The sequence below is a fragment of the Sapajus apella genome, unplaced genomic scaffold (genome assembly GCF_009761245.1).
Source record: "Sapajus apella isolate SASKATOON/1434 unplaced genomic scaffold, GSC_monkey_1.0 scaffold9, whole genome shotgun sequence".
Lineage (NCBI taxonomy): Eukaryota > Metazoa > Chordata > Mammalia > Primates > Cebidae > Sapajus > Sapajus apella.
Window position 1 is genome coordinate 13,528,004 of NW_022436949.1, and position 20,866 is coordinate 13,548,869.

Sequence of the window (20,866 nt, forward strand, 5' to 3'; positions counted from 1 at the left end):
TTACCCAGGCTGGAGTGCAATGGCGCGATCTCGGCTCACCGCAACCTCCGCCTCCTGGGTTCAGGCAATTCTCCTGCCTCAGCCTCCTGAGTAGCTGGGATTACAGGCACGTGCCACTATGCCCAGCTAATTTTTCGTATTTTTAGTAGAGACGGGGTTTCACCATTTTGACCAGGATGGTCTCCATCTCTTGACCTCGTGATCCACCCGCCTCGGCCTCCCAAAGTGCTGGAATTACAGGCTTGAGCCACCGCGCCCGGCCCAGAAAATACTTATGATGAAGTAAAATACAAAAGCATGGGAAAGTTTTATATTCAAACATGTTTTTGCTTTATCTCTGTATAAATGCAATAAATATTTCACTTTTCCTTATTTGAAATATTTTCATATATATATATATATATATATACTCAAAGTAGTAAAGGAAATCATTCCAGAGTTAAAAAATACAGAGAGTGGAAACTTCATTTTAATACCACTATTTCTTATAGTTAGTCATTAGAAATATTTTGAACTTTCTTATTTTTATAAGAACACATTTTAATTGTGATTTATAAATAGCTGTTGTAAAGATAGTCTATGATAAGTTCCTTAATAGCTTCTTACCATCTAAAATCAATGCAGGCACACATTTCCTTTTAATAAAATCCAAAACTCATTGTGGTTTAGAAAGTAAAGTAAATGGGACCCAAAAAGCAATCTATGATTATGGCCTAATTTACTATTACCCTATTTGTAGACTCAACTTGAGGTTAGCAAATATTAATAAACACATGTACTTCACTCATGTTTGAAAGACAAGAATCAAATGTTAAGAAAAGGTTTCTGAATTTCTGATTTATGTAAATTACCAGTACCTATGTATGCTTATTGTCAAGAATAATAAATAGTTTTGAAGGATAAAATTATAAAGCACTTTTCTAGTGTTGATAAATAAAATATTTGTGACCTCAGAATTGTTTTATGAATCATTTATCATTTGTAACTTCTAAATTGAGTTTATTTTCTATGCTGCTTATTGTAAGTACTTATGTTAAAATGGCTCTACTAATGTAGAAATCACATCCTTTTTTGAATGGGAAATTGTTTAGAAATTTAATTTTCTATTTTAGTCTGTTACACTTTTTTAGACAAGGAAATAAGGTAAAATGACTTGTCTATGTAGGTTGCACTGTGAGAAGCAAATGAAAAACTACAATTTCTGATTTCCAATATAAATATATTAGCATTGCTCATTCATCTATTCACTTAACAAATAATTACTGAGTACCAACTATATACTAGACACTATTCTAGCTGCTATTACTACAATGGTAACAAGACAAATACTATATTTCACAAGTTTTTAAATAAGATCATATTCTAAAAAGTAGAATTTCATTAAGCTCTTCACCATCAGTTCTGAGGATTGTTTTGACCAGCAGCTGTGTCACCTTTTCAATACTGTCATTCTCTTCTAATTCTTGCAAACTATGCAGACTTAGGCAAGGTCAGTGTGTGAATGGGAGACTTGCACTGTGTTAATCAGCAAAAACCTAGGTAGGAAAACATGGTGAGGGGAGTGTATTCTGAGTTTATGCCAAAACAATCTGCAGATCTGTTGCCAGCCATAAATTAAAATTTACTGCCAATTTGTGAAAATACAAAAATAAAAGGGATAGAAAAGTATCAATGCCTGCTAGAGTAATTCTGGACTCAGATACAGAATAACTGTTAATTCTACATGTCTTAATGAACACTTTTTTTTCATCTAAATAGTTAGGAAATGTTAACAACCTCAAATAAGGATTGATGAAATCAAAACTAGCAAGTCTTTATGAGGAACATATATACATGACATGTTATGAGCTTACAATAAATATGTGTTTACTGAATGAAGATGAGTTCACTGGAATTGATGTAGGAAATCTAAAGGGGACAGAGTAGAAACCCAATATTACTATCCATCCTTCAATGTGAATTCTCACGGGAAAAGTCCCCTGTTTCCTCTTTAAGAAGTTTTAAGAGTCCTGCCCTGTTTTAGAAGTAGCAAAACGAAACATGATAACATTCCACTTCAGCCTTTCCGTCTTTCCTCTTTCCATTTTCACATTTTGGAATATTTGGAAAGAAATGGGAAGGTTCACTTTGTGTTTGAGAAAAATATGCAACAACTTCACTGATCCTATTTGATAAATGTGAAGGTGTCAGCAATTTTAAAATGAATTTTTTTGATTCTTAGTCTTATGCATGTTATATAAAGAAGAAATTGGGCGCAGATGATAACTGGCCATTTCAAGTCAAGCAGTATTTTCAGAGGAAATGGGGGAGTCTGTCTGCACTATACTTACTGCTCTTTTAACCAGTTTGCTGTCTGCTGCTAAGCAACTGCTTCGTTTGAGGATAGAGCTGTCAGCTTTCATTCTAACTTACTACTCAACTGCATGCTTAGTTTTGGAGGCTGTTTTAATGTGTGTGGAAAACTCACATGGACTTAAACTTGGCCTGTTCGATTTGTAAGTATCTTATTGTGAAATGCGTTCCTCAGACTAAGGATCTGTATTTTTTTCTGGGATTTATAAAGTGCATCAACTGTCTCTTAGGACTCCCTGTGGTAACAGGAGTTACAGTAATGTCATATGGTAATATACAGTATACTGTAATTTGACTTTTATTTCTTGTGATTTCAGTATTATCTGAGATGAAGTTAAATGGAATTTATCATGTGAAAAAATAATTGGTTGCTTTAAGAAACTTGAGAGGAAAGTATACTCTGTACTCCTTTTGGGTGTAGTCTTGGTGCTTGAATTTAAACATTAGAAACAAACATAAGAAACTCTCCTCTACATCTTTTTCCCCTGTGGGACATTAGAGAAAAAAAAGGTTCTGAATCTACTTTCCTTTACGGTTTGGAGACATCACCCGACCCTTATAAGCCTCCTCAGGGGTTCAAAGCAAGCAGAGAGGATTAAACATTGTCTGCATTGTTGGTGATTTTCTTCTCATATTCTTATTTAGTTTCTGCTATCAGAAACATCCTGAACCTATTTCTCATTGCCCAGTAGGAATTCAGTACTTTATCTGAGCATATGAAATATCAAATGACTACATTAAACAGGAGCAGCTGTTCCTGAATCTGCAAGCAGAATTTTGCATCTATAAATGATATGTACAGAAATATGGAGGAAAAATACCAACAAGAGTCCTTTCCAATTTAGTTTTCTTGAACAAATATATCCAAGTGGCAAAGTAAGTTACCCCTGATACATTTACAAAATCAACATACATGATGGTTGTAACAATTTAATTAGAAATTGCATTAAATTATCACTATTATTAGGTAACTATATAGACGTCAAAGATACAACATATGGTCTTAGAAAAAGGAGGCTTTACTTTGGATAACAATGTGTCACTACAAAATGTATGATAAGCCTTCTTTCAGTATTGATAGCAAAAATGGAATCTGATTCAATGTCTACTATTTAAGAATTTGTCTCAGCTCCCTGTAGCAGAATTTACAAAAGAAGTAATGGGAGTCACCCTAGCATTCCCCTTGTTAATAATTCTCCATACAAAAAAGACTTGTAAAACCAAAGTAGACCATATTTTTAAGGTAAGTTGCAGCTTTTAGGACATAGCCCCAGCTTTATACTATAATTAACCTCAGACCATGGCCACTTGACTGGAAAAAGTTTAAACAGGCATGCGCGCGCACACATACACACACACGCACGCAAACATGCTTTAAACTTTCCTCACATATTACTGAAAAGGGAAAAGATTGTAATTAACTAGTAAGAATGAAAACTAGTAATTCAAGCCTGTATAGGACAGAAAACGTTATTCCAAGTTAGAGAATGAAGCACAAATAGAGGGGTTGAAGAAGCGATCTCTGTAGAAAGTCTCTGAGAAGTACAATAAGGTTGTTTAAAAAATGCTCATGAAGGATTGCTACTTTGCACCTAAAAAGTAGTATAATCTGTTTCAACTGATCTTTTGTCACACACTGCAGTTTGATTTCATGTATTTAACTTTGGATCTTATTTTTGTTATATAAAAAAGAACATTAAAACTCTTTTTTAAAGTAGTTAAGGAGTAAGACATTCTTTGCAGTAGTCCTAGATCATGTAATGGATATCTAGCACTGACATATCATAGATTATGATTAATTCTGAGCCATCAGTCACATCTTTTTCAGCAAAAAAAAAAAAAATGGCAATGAGAATGATGTCCCTGTAGCATAGCTTTCTAGTCTATGATTCAAGGAGACAGCCACATAAGTATTAATTAGCATAGGATCCACAAAAGCAAGAGTCATGTTAAAGAACTTAATCCTCTGCAGTGGGTTAATGGGAGGATTAATTTGTATGGGGAAAGTGCAAGGTTGTGCATGGTCTAAAAAATGTAGGTAAAGATCTTAATTACACTTGCAAGGTATGGAAATATGTGCATATAAGAACAGAACTTAACAATGACAGTATTGACAAATTACTGCATTCTCTCCTCCAGGCTGTCCTAAAAGCAAGACATGTATTTGAGAAAAGTTTTCCAGAATTGAGGAGAGAGGGGAAACAATAGATATGAAAGGGACTGTCCCTAGCCATACAGAACACACAAAAAAGCATCCTTTGAATTTCAACCTAAATCTTAGACTCAGTAATAAATGATATGAAGGGACAGATGGGTGATGGATGGACAAATAGATATAGTTAGTTAAATAGATAGAAATATTGATATGGATTGACTATCCAATGCGTGTCTGTATTACTACCAAATAAAAAAAAAGTTACAAAAAATTCATTTATTTCTTCTTAGTAATGGTATTGTGAAAAATGTCTGATTGTGAAGGGCAAGCATTTTCTAACTGGCCTTCTTTTAGTTCTCTCAAAGGGTGTCAATGAAAATGTTGTTTGCAGTTGAAATATTTTGATTAGAAATGTATAATATTCAAGCCCTATTTCTCTACTTCCAGTTATGTGAGGAACAAAATAAAGATACTTTTAAGATATAGATAAAATGTATACATACATTTGTGAGCATATGTATATGCATCTATACATATATGTGTGTGTGTGTGTGTGTGTGTGTGTGTGTGTAATGAAACTGATGCACAAATACCAATATAAACATGCTATATATATCTTCAAATGTGGAATTCTATTTTTAGACAGTAAAATTGTTAAACACATTGGAGATCTTTACTTATTAATGTTGAAAACAAAATGCAAACTTTATTAATTGAATCTGGGAAAGCAAAATTAATGAAAATAAATTCTGATATATGTCCCAAAAAAACCTTTATGGCTATGTTCAGTGCCATGTACCATATAGCCTGACCAGGTAACAAAAAATTACTCCTTTAGAAATATTTCACTGAGTGTGGGATTCATCATACGCAATTGTGGTTATAAGATGAGAAAAACACATTCTGAATTAACAGAAATCTTATAAAGTATCTATTCTCATCTTCATTAGGTACTTAATGGTCCATATGTTATAGCAGTAACACCACTCAATTTTTAAAGTTTTCAAACTTTGTAGTTTTGAATTGTTTTGAGACCTTGTATATTATATTACACAGTCTCAAGGTGTCAACACTTTGCCTTTCATGACCTGATTTTATTTTTTTGAAACAGCTAAAACACATTAGTAGTAGTGAATAGTATTTTTAAAAGAAGAAATTATAAAATAAAAATGGCGCATTTTCTCCAGTAGCTTAGAAATTATATTTGAGGACCACTACAAAAGTGGAATTGCAAAATATTTTGAAAAATCACTATATTAAGTGTAGCTATGAATGAGGGCAAATTTGAAGGACAGAACTCATTTAAATGCATAATTTCTGTTCTTTAAATAAAGATCAGTCTCTATTCTCAACTTACATGCAGAAATGTTCTGTGTGGATCATAAATTTAGTAATAATAATAAAGGTAATATGGTAAGACAGAATGAGATGAATAGTGATGGACTTCATACGGGGTTTTGAATCACAGAAATCTGAGAAAAAGCTTATGAAACAAGTTTCCAACACACATATTGAAAAGTAACATTTAGATATGGAAATAATATCAAGATATTTTAGAAGTTTTAATAAGCATTAATCAGCAGACTGAGAAATGCTGATGTCCTGATAAGCTGGAGGAAAATATGTTTCAAGTCTCTCCTGCTTTGAAAAATGTAATATGTAACTACCTACTCTACTCTGCTAGAATCAGAGCCTTATAATGATCTTAAGAAAACAGAGAAACTAACCCAGTTGGAATAAACATGAATAAGATTTAATATCTCTTTTCTCCCGGGTAGAAAAGCCTTTGTTCTGAACAGTCGAAGTAGCTGGACTTCATTTCTTTTTTAATCCACCTATTATTTCAGACAGTCACTGTGACTTTGAGCTTGATATTTGAAACAAAAATCACTCCTACATTTCAGCGATAACTGCTATTTGCCCTGTGGCTTTTTAGTCTGTCCTTTGAAAATATTACCGAGTCACCTATCCCAGTTATTTGTGCACTAGGGATAATTTGTTTCCTCTGAATACAAACATAAAATTCAAACATATGTTAAGAACTTCTATATGTCAAAAGCTTCTGTAAGTTTAGGTAGCTTCTGTAAAATACTGAATTGTACTAAAAAATGTAGTTACTTTCAAGCATTATATCCTAAATGTGGAAACAGCAATCTAGAAGGTAAAGATCCCAAAATATTAGCAATGTGTTTTTGGAAGATAAAAATATAAACACTAGTAAGTTAACTTGACTCTCAGATCTAAACAATGTACATAGAAATGCTTTCTTATTTTTGCCTATGGTAGAAAGAAAAAGATAGTTTCAAAATAAAACATGTACAAAATTTCCCATTCCAGAGGGGAGCTTGCTATCTAATATAATTTGGCCTATGCATTAAAATTTAAGAACAATAAGACAGCCTGCAATTTGAAAAAAATACATTAAAATTTTCTAAAATTTATACATAGGCTCATAAAAATGAGAAATAAATTATTCTATGTATATTATGTTAAAAATGATAAACAAATTGTTAGTCTGAAATAACTTTTTCAGTGAAATAATTGTAGCCAACAATTGCTTAAACATGTGTATTTAAGTAAAATGGAGGAGAAATACAATGAAATATTTAAAATAAACATTTCATTATCTAGGGTATGAAAAACCATTAAACTAACATAAGCTATGGATTTTATTGTTCATACTAACATAACAATAACATAACTAACATAATACTAACATAACACTAACAAACATAAACTATAGATTTTATTAATAAAAATGCATCAAGACTGGTTCATCATATGTAACAGATGCACACTAATGCAAAATAATCTTAGGGAAAACTGTGTTCAAGAAGACAGTATATTTAAGAATTCTTTGTACTTTGAGCACAATTTTTTCTGTAAAGCTAAAACTGTCCTCAAAATAGTCTTTAAAAAAAAAACAGAAAGAGGAAGTAGACAAATTTTGCAATGAAAATCAGAGACTTTGGGCAATTCTCAAAGAATTTAAATGATAGTACTGCTCTATGTTATGTTAAATCTTATTTCTATTGAGCCTGTGTGTGTGCGTGGATGTGTGTGTTTTAGTGATATATGTAAGTATGTATCATCATTCTTATAGTTAGCCCTGAATGGGCATTTTACATCAGTCATGAAGGCTCTATATTTATATAATTACATGTATTTTTTTAAAAAGTACTTCTGCTTCCACAAATTTGTAATTGTAGTCCTCAATTGTCTTGGCTTCTATTTTTTAATTTTTAAAAAACTGTATAAACTTTAAAGTTTCTCCATAAAATGGCCATTGAAAATATTTTATAATGATTTAAACAAATACTTATACTTCTAGAGACATATTTCACAGAGTAAACTTCATGAAGATGAAATGAAATGCTCCTCATATAAGAAAATAATTCTGATCTAGTTCATGTCCTGGTCTGACAGATGGAAGAAGATAGATGCTGGCACTTTGGGAATTAAGAAATCACCTTTCCTGGAATAGATCATAGAGCTTACTGTCTGTAGAGGCATCTTATCTTAGGTTTCACTAGCTGATAAAGCATACAGAGAATGCAGTTCAGATGTCTTGTTTTATCACTGACTTTTCATAGATATGAAAATCTAGAAGAGTTTCATCAGAGTTGCAGTTTGGGTGATAAACAATCAAACACAGCAGCTAAGCAATATCAGTTACTAAGAAACTCTGATAGACAAAAAAGTTATTTTAGTTCAAGAATATGATCTTATGACCCCTTCCTCCTCTCCATCACCCCATACATATAATCTCCCCTAATGTTTGTAGGCCAAAACTGGTAGAAGAAAAAGTACAATCATAGTGTTTCTGGTAAAAGCAGGAGTTGATCAATGATTTGAAATACAAATCTATTTTAGCAACATTGTTTTAAAACTTCCAATCTATTCTCCTTACTAACTTCATTACTAGTTTCCAAACTGCATGTAAGAGACATTCATATTAACAAAATAGAGTAAAAGGGAAAATATCTATAAGTCCTTTCAAAACTGATATTTCTGAAACTAAAATATCCAAAGAATTTGTAAATGTGGAAAATGCCTGCTAAAATAGAAGGATACAAGATATATTTGTAGATGTGGAGAACACATTCTAGGATAGAAGAGCTTAGGAAAAGTTGAGTCTCCCTAGAGCTCTTTAGTCAGCTGTTCAACAAAAATGTTTATCACGTACTTTCTATCAGAGAACCTATTAGAAAGGAGATTTCTGTCAATCAAGAATGGTACAGTCTCTCCATTCATAAGGTTTATAAAACAGTAAATGAAATAGACTAGAACAAATAGTTACAAAGGAAATAGGTATTATGAAGAAGAAATTCAAGGTACAATAGAAATAAGTAGTAGAAAGACCCAACCTATACAGGGAAGTCTTCTAATAAGGGGTATAGCAGGATATGAAGGGCCACTTGGCTTACACTGGGAGGCTACAATTCATAGTCGCATTAGCATATAATTCTATGTAAAACAATGAAACAATAACTCTACAAAAGCAGCCTCTTGTCAGCTTTGTTTGCATCCCTGTATAGAACACAAACTCTGTATCACCCAAATAAAACTAACATGAAAGATTCTGGATGTTACTGAACCATGTTTCCCAAAGCTCCTGAAGTTCTCTTGGTTTTTACTCTGTCCATCTAAATACATTAACATGAACATGGATGAAGCGATGTTCACCTTTTCAGGATTCAATTATTAAGTCGCAATAATGCTGGGTGCTTAATAATGGTATATGATACATTCTCCATTGTTTCTTTTAAGATTTCTTAGGATAGCTGGGATTTTTCACTGCATTTTCCTGAAATTATTATCAAAATCATACATTAAGAAAATTATGACCAACCCTAGTTAGAAATAGATATTTCTCAAAGGCAGGGGGCATGTCTTACTTGAATTGATATATCTAGGACCTCACATCATGACAGGCACTCAAAATATGTGTTGAATGAAAATATACAACCATGTATGTACATAATCACAAAACTATCTTTTCCTTAATGTCAGTAAAATGACGTTTCCTTAATGTCAGTAAAAGAACTGACTTGACTTCATTTTCTTTTAACATGAAAAACATGTTACTTATCTGCTCAGAAAAAAAATCCTGAAAAGAGAGGTGCACCAAGAGGGCTGAATAGAAGCGTCCAGTAATCATCTTCTACACAGAATAACACATTGAACAACTATCCACAGAAAAAAGCACCTTCATAAGAACCAAAAGTCAGGTGAATGATCACAGCAGCTGGTTTTAAATTTATATCATTGAAAGAGGCATTGAAGAGGGTAGAAAGAAAGTCTTAGCTTGCCAATGCCACCCGTCTTCCAGGCCCTGGCAATGGCTTTGTGTGTGGAGACAGACTGTGTATACTTGGGGGAGAGAGGGCACAGTGATTGGGAGACTTTGCATTGGAACTCAATGCTGCCCTGTCACAGTGGAAAGCAACACTGGGCAGAACTCAGCCAGTGCCCATGGCGAGAACATTTAGACCAGCCCTAGCCAGAGGGGAATCAGCCATCCCAGCGGTCAGATGTGAGTTTCAGCAAGCCTTGCCACCAAGACCTATAAGTACTCTGGAGTACTGAATAAACTGGAAAGGCAGTTTAGGCCCCAAGGACTGCAATTCCTAACCAAATTCGGATATTATTCTGGGCTTGAAGCCAGTGGACAGAAGCAGCATGTGACTTATTGAGACACCAGCCAGGGCTGCCAAGGGAGTGCTTGCACCCCCAGGCTGTGTGGCTTGTGGCTCCAGGAGAGACCCCTTCCTTCCCCTTGAAGTGAGGAGAGGGAAGAGTAAAGAGGACTTAGTCTTGCATCTTGCTTACAAGCTCAACCATAGTTGGATAGAGCACCAGGCAGAGTCTTGAGGCCCCCAATCCATGCCTTAGCTAGCAGATGGCATTTCTAGATACTTCCTGGCCCAAAAGGAAAACTGCTGCCTTGAAGGGAAGGACCCAATCCTGGCAAGATTAATCACCTGCTGACTAAAGAGCCCTTGGGTCCTGAATAATCATCAGTGGTAGCCAGGCAACACTCACCATGGACCTTGGGTGAAACTCAGAGATGTGTTGGCTTCAGGTGTGACCCAGCACATTCACAGCTGTGGTGGCTATGGGAGAGAACTCTTTCTGCTTGAGAAGGTGAGAGACAAGAGTAAACAGGGCTTTGTCTGGCAGCTTAGGTACCGCCTCAGCCACAGTAGGAAAAAAAACATCAGGTGGGTTCTTGGGGTCTCTGATTTCAGGCATTGGCTCTTAGGCAGCATTTCTCTACCTGCCCTGGGCTAGAGGGGAGCCCACTGCCTTGAAGGGAGCGTCCCATACCAACGAGTGTTCATCAGATGCTGACTGAGGAGCCCTTGGGCCTTGAGTGAACATCAGTGGTAGGCAGGCAGTATTTGCTGTGGGCCTGGGTAAGTGATGGCCATGGGGAGAAACTCTACTGCTTGTGGGAAGGAGAAAGAAGAGTGGGAAAATCTAGTCTTTTGGCTTGGAAGCCAGCTCACCCACAGTAAAATAGTGCACCAGATAGATTCCTAAGGTTTTCAATTCCAGGCCCTGGCTCCCAGAGCCCAGAGAAACTCACTGCTCTGAAGGGAAGGACACAACCTAGCTGGCTTTGTCACCTGCTGACTGTACAGTGCTAGGGCCTTGAGCAAACATAGGTGATATCCAGGCAGTGGTTACCACAGGCTGGAGGGCGGGGTAATGATACCCAGTGCTATGCTGGCTTCAGGTCTGAACCAGCATATTCACAGTGGTGAGGTGGCCACAGGGATGCTTGAGTCACCCGTCCTCCAGCTCCAAGCAGCTCAGCACAGAGAGAGAGAGACTCCATCTGTTCAGGAGAAAGTAAGGGAAGAGAACAAGATTTTCTGTCTGGTGATCCAGAGAATTCTTCTGGATCTTATCCAAGACCACCAAGGTGGTACTTTCAAAAGTCAGCAAGAGCCACAGTGTTACTGACCTTGGGTGCCCTCTAATGCAGATACAGCTGCAATGATCAGAAACTTAAATCACAACACCCAAGTCCCTTTGAGTACCTGGAAAGCCTTTCCAAAAAGGATGGGTACAAAAAAGCCCAGACTGTGAAGACTACAATAAATACCTAACTTTTCAATGCTCAGACATCAGCAAACATTCACAAGTATCAAGATTATCCAAGAAAATATGACCTCACTGAAAAAACTAAAGAAGGCACCAGGGATCAATCCTAGAGAGACAGAGATATTTGACCTTCCACACAGTGAATTCAAAATAGCTGTTTTAGGAAAGTCAATGAAATTCAAAAGGACACAGAGAAGAAATTAAGAATCTTACCAGATATATTTAACAAAAAGTCTGAAACAATTTTAAAAAACCAGGCAGAATGCAATTGACATACTAAAGAATGTGTCAGAGTCACTTAACAGTAGAATTGATCAAGCAGAAGAATTAGTGAGCTTGAAGACAGGCTACTTAAAAATATACTGTCAGAAGAGACAAAACAAGAATGAATATAAAAGATCGAAGTCTTCCTACAAGATCTAAAAAATGGGCTAAAGAGGGTACATCTAAGAGTTATTGGTCTTAAAGAGGAAGTAGGGGTGGGTGGAGAAGTTTATTCAAAGGCATAATAACTGTAAACTTCCCTAACGTAGAGAAATATATTAATATTCAACTAAAATAAGGTACATCAGGGCACCAAGCAGATTTAACTCAAAGAAGACTACTTCAAGATATTTAATAATCAAATTCTCAAAGGCCAAGGATAAAAAAAGGATCAAAGCAGCAAGAGAAAGGAAATAAATGATACAATGGAGCTCCATTGGCAGTCTACATCTTGCAGCAGACTTTTCAGTGGAAACCTTATAGGCCAGGAAACCTTATAAGGAGTGGAAACCTTATAGTGCCATGACATATTTGAAGTGTGGAAGAAAAAGAAACAACTCCTATCTTAGAATAGTATGTCAAACCAAAATATCCTTCAAACATGAAGGACAAATAAAGAGTTTCCCAGAAAAACAAAAGCTAAGGGATTTCATTAACACCAGACCTGTCCTAAAAGAAATGCTAAAAGGAATTCTTCAATCAGAGAGAAAAGGATGTTAATGAGCCATAAAAAATCATCTGAAGGTAAATCACTGCTAATAGTAAGTAAACAGAAAAACACAGAATTTTATGACACCGTTCTTGTGGTGTTTAACCTACTCATTTCTTGAGTAGAAAGACTAGAAGATGAATTGATCAAAAATAATAACTACAGTCACATTTCAAGCCATAATTGGTAAAAAAAAAAAAGAGATATAAATACAAACAACAAAAAGGTAAAAAGCAGGGGGACAAAGTTAAAGTGTAGAGTTTTTTTCATTTCCTCTTCACTTGCTTGTTTGTTTGCTTAGGCAATCAGTGTTATCATTACTGTAAAATAATGCACTATAAGACATTATTTACAAGATTCATAGTAACCTCCAATAAAAAAAACACACACACAACAGATAAAGAAAAATTAAAAGCAAACCACTATAGAAAATCACCTTTAGTAAAAGGAATATAGGAAGAAAGAAAAGAAAGAAGACCATAAAACAAACAGCATACAACAAATGGCAGGAGTAAATCTTTACTTATCAAAAATAACATTGACTATAAATTAACTGAACTGTCCATTCAAAAGAAATAGAGTAGCTGAATGAAAAAATAAGACCCTATGATCTTTGCCTGCAATAAATACACTTCACCTATAAAGTCATACCTAGACTAAAAATAAAGGGATAGGAAAAGACATTGTATGCAAATGGAAACCAAAAAAGAACAGAGTAGGAATACTTAAGACAAAATAAATTTAAAGACAAAAACTATATAAAAAGAGATATAGAAAGTCATTATATAATGATAAAGGAGTAAATTCAGCAAGAGAATATAACAATTGTGCATATGTATACTCAGCACTAGGGCACCCAGGTTTATAAAACAAATATTATTATAGCTAAAGAAAGAGGCAGGCCTCAATACAATAATTTATATTAATAAATATAAATTTATCCCAGGGATGTAAGGATGTTTCAATATGCAAATTGCTAATGTGAAACTAGAGACTTCAACACCCCACTTTCAACATTGAAAAGATCCTCCGGACATATAATCAACAAAGAGTACAGGCAATGGACTTAATATACCCTATAGACCAAATTGGACTTAATGTACACTATAGACAATTGGACTTAATGTACACTATACACTAAATGGGCCTAATAGATATTATACAATATTTCATCCAACAGCTACAGAATACACATTATTCTCCTCGGCACATACATCATTATTCTCAAGATAGGACATATGTCAGTCTGCAAGACAAGTCTTGAAAAATTTTTTTTAAAATGTAATTATATCAAGTATCTTTTCTGGCCACAGTAGAATTAAACTAGAAATCAATAACAAGAGGAATTTTGGAAACTATACAAATACATGAAAATTAAATAATATATGCCTGAATGACTGAAGGAGAGTAAAGAAATTAAGAAGGAAATTTTTTATGTTCTTGAAACAAATAATTATGGAAACATAATACACCAAAACCTGTGGAATACAGCCAAAAAATACTTAAAGTAAAAAAAAATATACTAAAAGTAAAGTTTGTAGGTATAAGTGCCTGCAACAGAAAAGTAGAAAAACTTCAAGTAAACAACCTAACCATGTATCTCAGGGAACTAGAAAAGAAAGACCAAACCGAACCCAAGTTAGTAGAAGAAAAAAAAAGAATAAACATCAGAGGAAAATAAATGAAGAAATACAATAGATAAATGAAAGAAAACAAATGTTTTTTTGAAAAAATAAAATCCACAAACCTTTAGCCAGATCAAAAAGAAAAGAGAGACAACACAAATACATAAATTAGAGATGAAAAGGGAGAGATTACCACTGATATGACAGAATCAAAGGATCATTAAAGGATAATATGAGCAACTATGTGCAATAAATTGGAAAACCTGGAGGAAATGGATAACTTTCCAAACACATACAACCGACCGAGACTGAACCATGAAGAAATCCAAAATCTGAACATACCAATAAAAGCAATGAGAACAAAACTGTAATAAAGTAATAAAAAGTCTTGCAGCAAAGAAAAGCCTAAGATCCAATGACTTAACCATTGGCTTTTACCAAACATTTATTTAAAGAACTGATACCAATCCTACTGAAACTATTCCAAAATATAGATGAGAAAGGATTGCTTCCAAACTCATTCTATGAGACCAGTTTTACACTGATATCAAAACCTGACAAAAACACATCCAAGAAAAGAAAACTATAGCCAATATCCCTGATGAACATTGATGCAAATATCCTTAACAAAATGCTGGCAAATCAAATTCGGCAACACATTAAAGGTAACTCATTATGACCAAGTGAGATTTATCCTAGTGATGTAAGGATGGTTCAATATATTCAAGTTGTTCAATGTGATACGTCATCTCAAGGGAATGAAGAGCAAAAACCATATGATCATTTCAATTGGTGCTGAAAAAGCTTTTGATAATGTTCAATACCCTTTATGAGAAAAACACTCAAAAAACTGGATAGAGAAATAACGTATTTCAATACAATAAAACCATATATGACAGGCCCAGAGTGAGGATCATACTGAATGGGGAAGACTGAAAACTCTTCCTCTAAGATTTGAAACAAGGATGCCCACCTTCATCACTGTTATTCAACATAGTACTAGAAATCCTAGCTAGAACAATTACACAAGTTAAAGAAATAAAGGGCATCCACACTGGAAAGAAAGAAGCTGATTATTCTTGTTTGCAGATGATATAATCTTATAGCTAGAAAGAACCTAAAGACTCATTTAAAAAATGACTAGAACTGATAAACAAATTCAGTAAAATTACAGGATACAAAAGTAACATATAGAAATCAGTATCATTTATTTATGCCAAGGGCAAACAATCTGAAAAATAAATCGAGAAAATAATCCCATTTACAATAGCCACAAATAAAATAAAATACCTAGGATTTAACTTAGCCAAAGAATTGAAAGACCTCTTCAATGAAAACTTTAAAACATTGATAAAAGAAATTAAAGATGACACATAAAGAGGAAAGATATTCCATCTTCCTGAATTGTAAAAATCAATATTGTTAAAATGTACATACTACCTAATCTCCAGAGTCAGTGCAATCTGCAAAAACAAAAAAACAAAAACAAACAAACAAACAAAAATCCAGTGATATTCTTCACACACACACAAAAAAAGATTCTAAAACGTCCTAAAATTTATATGGAACCACAAATGACCCAAACCAATCCTAAGCAAAAACAACAAAACTGGAGGAATCACATTATCTGACTTCAGATTATACTAGAAAGCTATAGTAACCCAAATAGCACAGTACTGGCATGAAAACAGACATATATACCAATGGAAAAGAACAGAGAACAAATGGAGAAACAAAATAGAGACACAAATCCATATATCCACAGGGAATTCATTTTTGACAAAGGTATCAAGAAAATACCTTGAAAGAAAGGATAGTCTTTTCACTGAAAGTTGCCTTGAAAACTGGATATCCACATGCAGAAGAATCAAATTAGATTTCTATCTCTTGCCATATAAAAACATTAAATAGAAATGGATTAAGACTTATATCTAAGACCTTAAACCATGAAACTATTAAATAAAACACTGAGGAAATTCTCCTGGACAGTGGTACGGGCAAAGATTTCTTAATAATACCCTAGAACACAGACAACCAAAGCAAAAATAGACAAATGAGATCACATCAAGTTAAAAACCTTCCTCACAGAAAAGGAAATAGATAACAAAGTGAAGAGACAGTCCACTGAATGAGAGAAAATCTTGGCAAACTATTCATCTGACAAGGGATTAATAAACAGAATATATAAGGATCTCAAACAAGTCAATGGGGAAAAAAACCTTATTAATGTAATTGTAAAATGGTCAAAAGATCTGAATAGACATTTCTCAAAAGAAGACATACATGTGGCAAACAGGTAAATTAAAAGGTGCTCAATGTCACTGATCATCAGAGAAATGCACATCAAAACTACAATGAGACATCAACTCACCCCAGTTAAAATGGCATTTTTCTAAAAGGCCATAGCAAATGTTGGCGAGGTTGTGGAGAATAGGGAACACTCATATGCTGTTGATGGGAATGTAAATTAGTACAATCACTATGGAGAACAGTTTGGAGGTCCCTTAAAAAAGTAAAAATAGAGCTACCATATGATCCAGCAATCCCGCTGCTAGGTATATACCCAAAAGAAAGCTAATCAATATATCAAAGAGATAGCTACACTCCCACATTTATTGTAGCACTATTCACAATAGCTAGGATCTGGAATCAACCATAAGGTCTGTCAGCACACAAACGGATAAAGAAAATGTGGTACATATACATAATGGAGTATTATTCAGATAAAAAAGAATGAGATCCCATCACTTGCAACAATGTGGATGGAACTGGAGGTTATTGTGTTAAGTGAAATAAGCCAGGCACAGAAATACAAACTTCAAATGTTCTCACTTGTCTGTGGCAGCTAAAAATCAAAACATTAGAACTCATGGAGATAGAGAGCAGAAGAATGGTTACCAGAAGCTGGGAAGGGTAGTAGTCGAGGAGGAGACATGGGGATAGTTTATGGGTACAAATATATAGTTAGAAAAAATGAATATAATCTAGTATTTCATAGCACAACAGGGTGACTACAGTCAACAATAATTTATTGTATATTTTAGAATTACTGTAAGAGTATATTTGGATCATTTGTAACACAAATAAAGGATAAATATTTAAGGTGAGGGAGTCCCATTTACTCTGATGTGATTATTACACATTGTATGCCTGTATCAAAATCGCATGTACCCTATATATTCTTACTATGTACCCATAAAAATTAAAAATTAAAAAATAAAATATTGAAAATTCATTTGAGTTGACAATAGAAAAAAGACAGATATGCTTTTTTGTTGTTTTTGTTTTTTGATTTTTTTGAGACAGACTCTCTCATTGTAACCGAAGCTGGAGTGCAGTAGCACAATCTCAGATCACTGCAGCCTGGAACTCCTGAGCTCAAGCAATCCTCCCACTTTAGCCTCCCAAGTAGCGGGGACTAAGCACATGTCGCCATACCCAGGTAATTTTGGGGCTTTTTTTTGGTAGAGACAGGGTTTTGCTGTGTTGCCCAGGCTGGTCTCTTAACTCCTGAGCTCAAGCAATCCACCCACCTTGGCCCCCCAAAGTGCTAGGATTACAGGGGTGAGCCACCACACCCTGTGACATTTTTCTAATAATTAAAACACTTTGTTTCTGTAGAAGTGTTGATTGTCTCAAAGGATTTTCCCACCAATTTAATCCTGAAGGCTTTTCAACAATTGCATTCCTGCTCAGAATGTCTTCTTTTCTGGGAATTACAGAACAACAACAACAACAACAAAATTGTAAAAGAAAATAAAGAGTCACAGCCTGAATTTCAACCATGAAAACCAGTAGTTAAGAGTGAGTACTGTCTGACAAATGGTAAAACTCTGTTTTTGATCATGAGTAAAATAAAATAAGCCCCAAAAGAGCTGTACGGAATAAGGACTAGAAAGGAGGAAAGTGCTTTCCAGTATTTCTTTATTCTCACATGAGGAAAATATTTAAATATTAAGAATTTTATTATTTAAAATTCTTACCATTAAGGACTATTCAATGCAATGAAATGCTGAAATAAGGCAATTTTGGCTAGACTATTTTTCCATGTAATCTTTTTAATGTGCTTTTTCTTCATATAAAGTCAATCCTTTAAAATATTTAGTTTAAATATATTTTAAAAATTATAATGTATGAATTTAATGTACTCTGTAAAATGATTTATCAAGGGAATATGTATTTACAAAAAGTGGTAAGACACATAAAGCTCAGACAATATTAAAATCCTAAAAATTATCATTGCACAAGTTATTTCTTAAGCTTTTTGCAGATGAATAATTTGTTGCTATGGTAATTTGTAGGTACATTTTGACATAGCAAGAATGATGTCTTTAGCTGGAATCAAAAAACATCCTAAAATGTATTTACTCCTAACTGTGTTTAATGTCATATTACAATGATTAATCAGACTGAATGTCTTCACTTTCTGCTGTTTTAACTACAAGAAATGATCTCTCCTGTTTTTATCCTATTATAAGGATCGTTACAAAAATGGAAAACAATTAACACAGGGTTTAATACCTGAGTGCTATAGAGCTGAAGTAATTGCACTCAAGGTCTGCTAACTTTTTAATCAGGCATTTGGTTGCAAGCTGCTCGCAATTGATTCTGAGAGAACTAACACTATCTGAAGAAGAAAGCAGGTGTGCCAGAAAAGCAGGCATGTTGGCAAAACAAATGAAATATTTTAAAAGGAAAGCAAAAAAAAAAAAAAGCAAAATGCTTGTCAGCAGGCCACTTTCTTGGCTGAGCCTGTTTCTAACAAAGCCAGTATGTGCACAAGCACTGTGGTGGAAGCCCCACTGACCTACTACTGCTTTCAAAGTGTAGCACTAAAGCTTAGCATTGAGGAGCCCTGTCCATCCCAATGTGAGTGAATTGAGTTAATTAACAGAGAAGGCTTGCAATTTCCAAATTCAGTAGAGTTAAGACACCATCAGAGGTTTCTGGAATTACATTCTAATTAGAAAAGTTTCCTTTTCTTCTCATTCAGGTGACTCTTTGCAAACAAATTTGTTCTCCCATAAATGAGAAAAAAAATCTGCAGTTTTCCTCTGAAAGCTAATTATTTCTTTTCTTTTCTTTCTTTAATAAGTGTCATTCTCCAGCTGTGAAAGTGATGCCTTCTAGGCATGTTGAACACATTTAAAGGTATACGTGTTGCTTAAGAGCATTGGGCGCCATGAGGGTGGGGAGGGTGGTTAAGATGCTCTCTTCTGTAGTCTCTTGAAAAAGGAACCGCTAAGAGTTAATACTCCTGGGAAAGTGCTTAATATTCACTAGAGAATATTCTGACAAGTAGAGGGATATTTATAAAATTCCAAGTTTGAAATTTTTTTTTTATGATGAGTTAGGTACACTGCTGATCTCTCTTTATACAGAAAGAGGAAACCGAATGAAAGATTTAGGTATTTACCTGGTGAATTCCAACATGCTTGCTATTTCTTTCTTAAATCCCCAGAAGGAAATGAGAGCATTTGAACTTTTGAAAAGGAGGATAAAGTAGAAATAGCTCTTGAAGCAGAAGAGCAAGTCTCAGAGCAAAAGGAACAAGAAAAAGAAAACAACAGAAATGAGCTTCCTCAGACGAAAGCCTATGTACATTTTAATTACACCTATTTGCCTAGGCCACCAGGCAATCTATATTAGAATTCATTAGCATGGCTCAGGGTCCAAAATGAGGTATATAGAGATCAGTGGATATTAAACATTACAGCCAATTACAGAGTTTCTACTCCAGTTCCAGACAAGTTATGGAAGTCTCAGCTGCTGTGTGTGGCATCACTTTAGCTCCCAGGAAGCTCCTTCTTAGTCTCTCCTACTGTCAACATTTCTCCCTGAGTCACCACAGCATCTGTTGTTTCTAGGTGAAGGCTAATACAAATAAAAGGGAGGCGCCTGGCATCTGGCCACCTGAACACAAAGTCGCTTAATCGTATGGGAGTCTCTTCATTGCTATGATCTCAAGCATTTCAGGAAGAATGCCAAATGGAGAACAAAGAGACTGGCAGGCAAGGAGCTCCTTGGTGGCCTAGATTACGTCACGAACAGTTTTTGCCAGATTAACATCAATGCTATTTCTGACTCCAAGTGTGACTTTAAGCAAAATTCTCATTCTCTGTGCAGTAATTTACAAAAATTAGAAATCCAGTATTGAAGCAATTCTTTGGAATTCAGCAAATCTGAATGATGGGAGTGAGTGTATGTGCATATGTGAATTATATCTTAAGAACTCATGGAAATAGATGTCATAATATCCCCTCCAGCCAATGGAGCAGGGAACAGCATCCTACACTCCTATGCATGTTTATGGGTGTAAAGCCTCACCACTAACAAGAATTACCTGTTTATTATGATGTGCATTATTAGCCTAGTGCTTATTTTTCAGACCCTGCCCATCAAAGAAATCTACAGTCCAGTTGGCCCACTGTGTTCCAGGGTTCTACATCCTCAGACTTAACCAACTGCAGGGTGAAAATTCAGAAAATAAAATTGCTTTCAAAAATGACATTAAAGATAAAAATACAGTGTATCAACTACTTACATAGCATTTAAATTTTACTGGTATACGAAATCTAGAGATGATTTAAAAAATATAGGAGGATGTGCCTAGGTTATGTGCAAAAACAATGCCATTTTCTTTTATTA

General features: G+C 34.6%; 1 protein-coding gene across 6 annotated transcripts in view; it reads right to left on the bottom strand.

The window, feature by feature from the left end:
- PCDH9 (protocadherin 9) overlaps positions 1 to 20,866 on the bottom strand; it is a 908,561-nt gene that overhangs the window by 332,432 nt on the left and 555,263 nt on the right. The gene's annotated exons all lie outside the window — the stretch shown is intronic.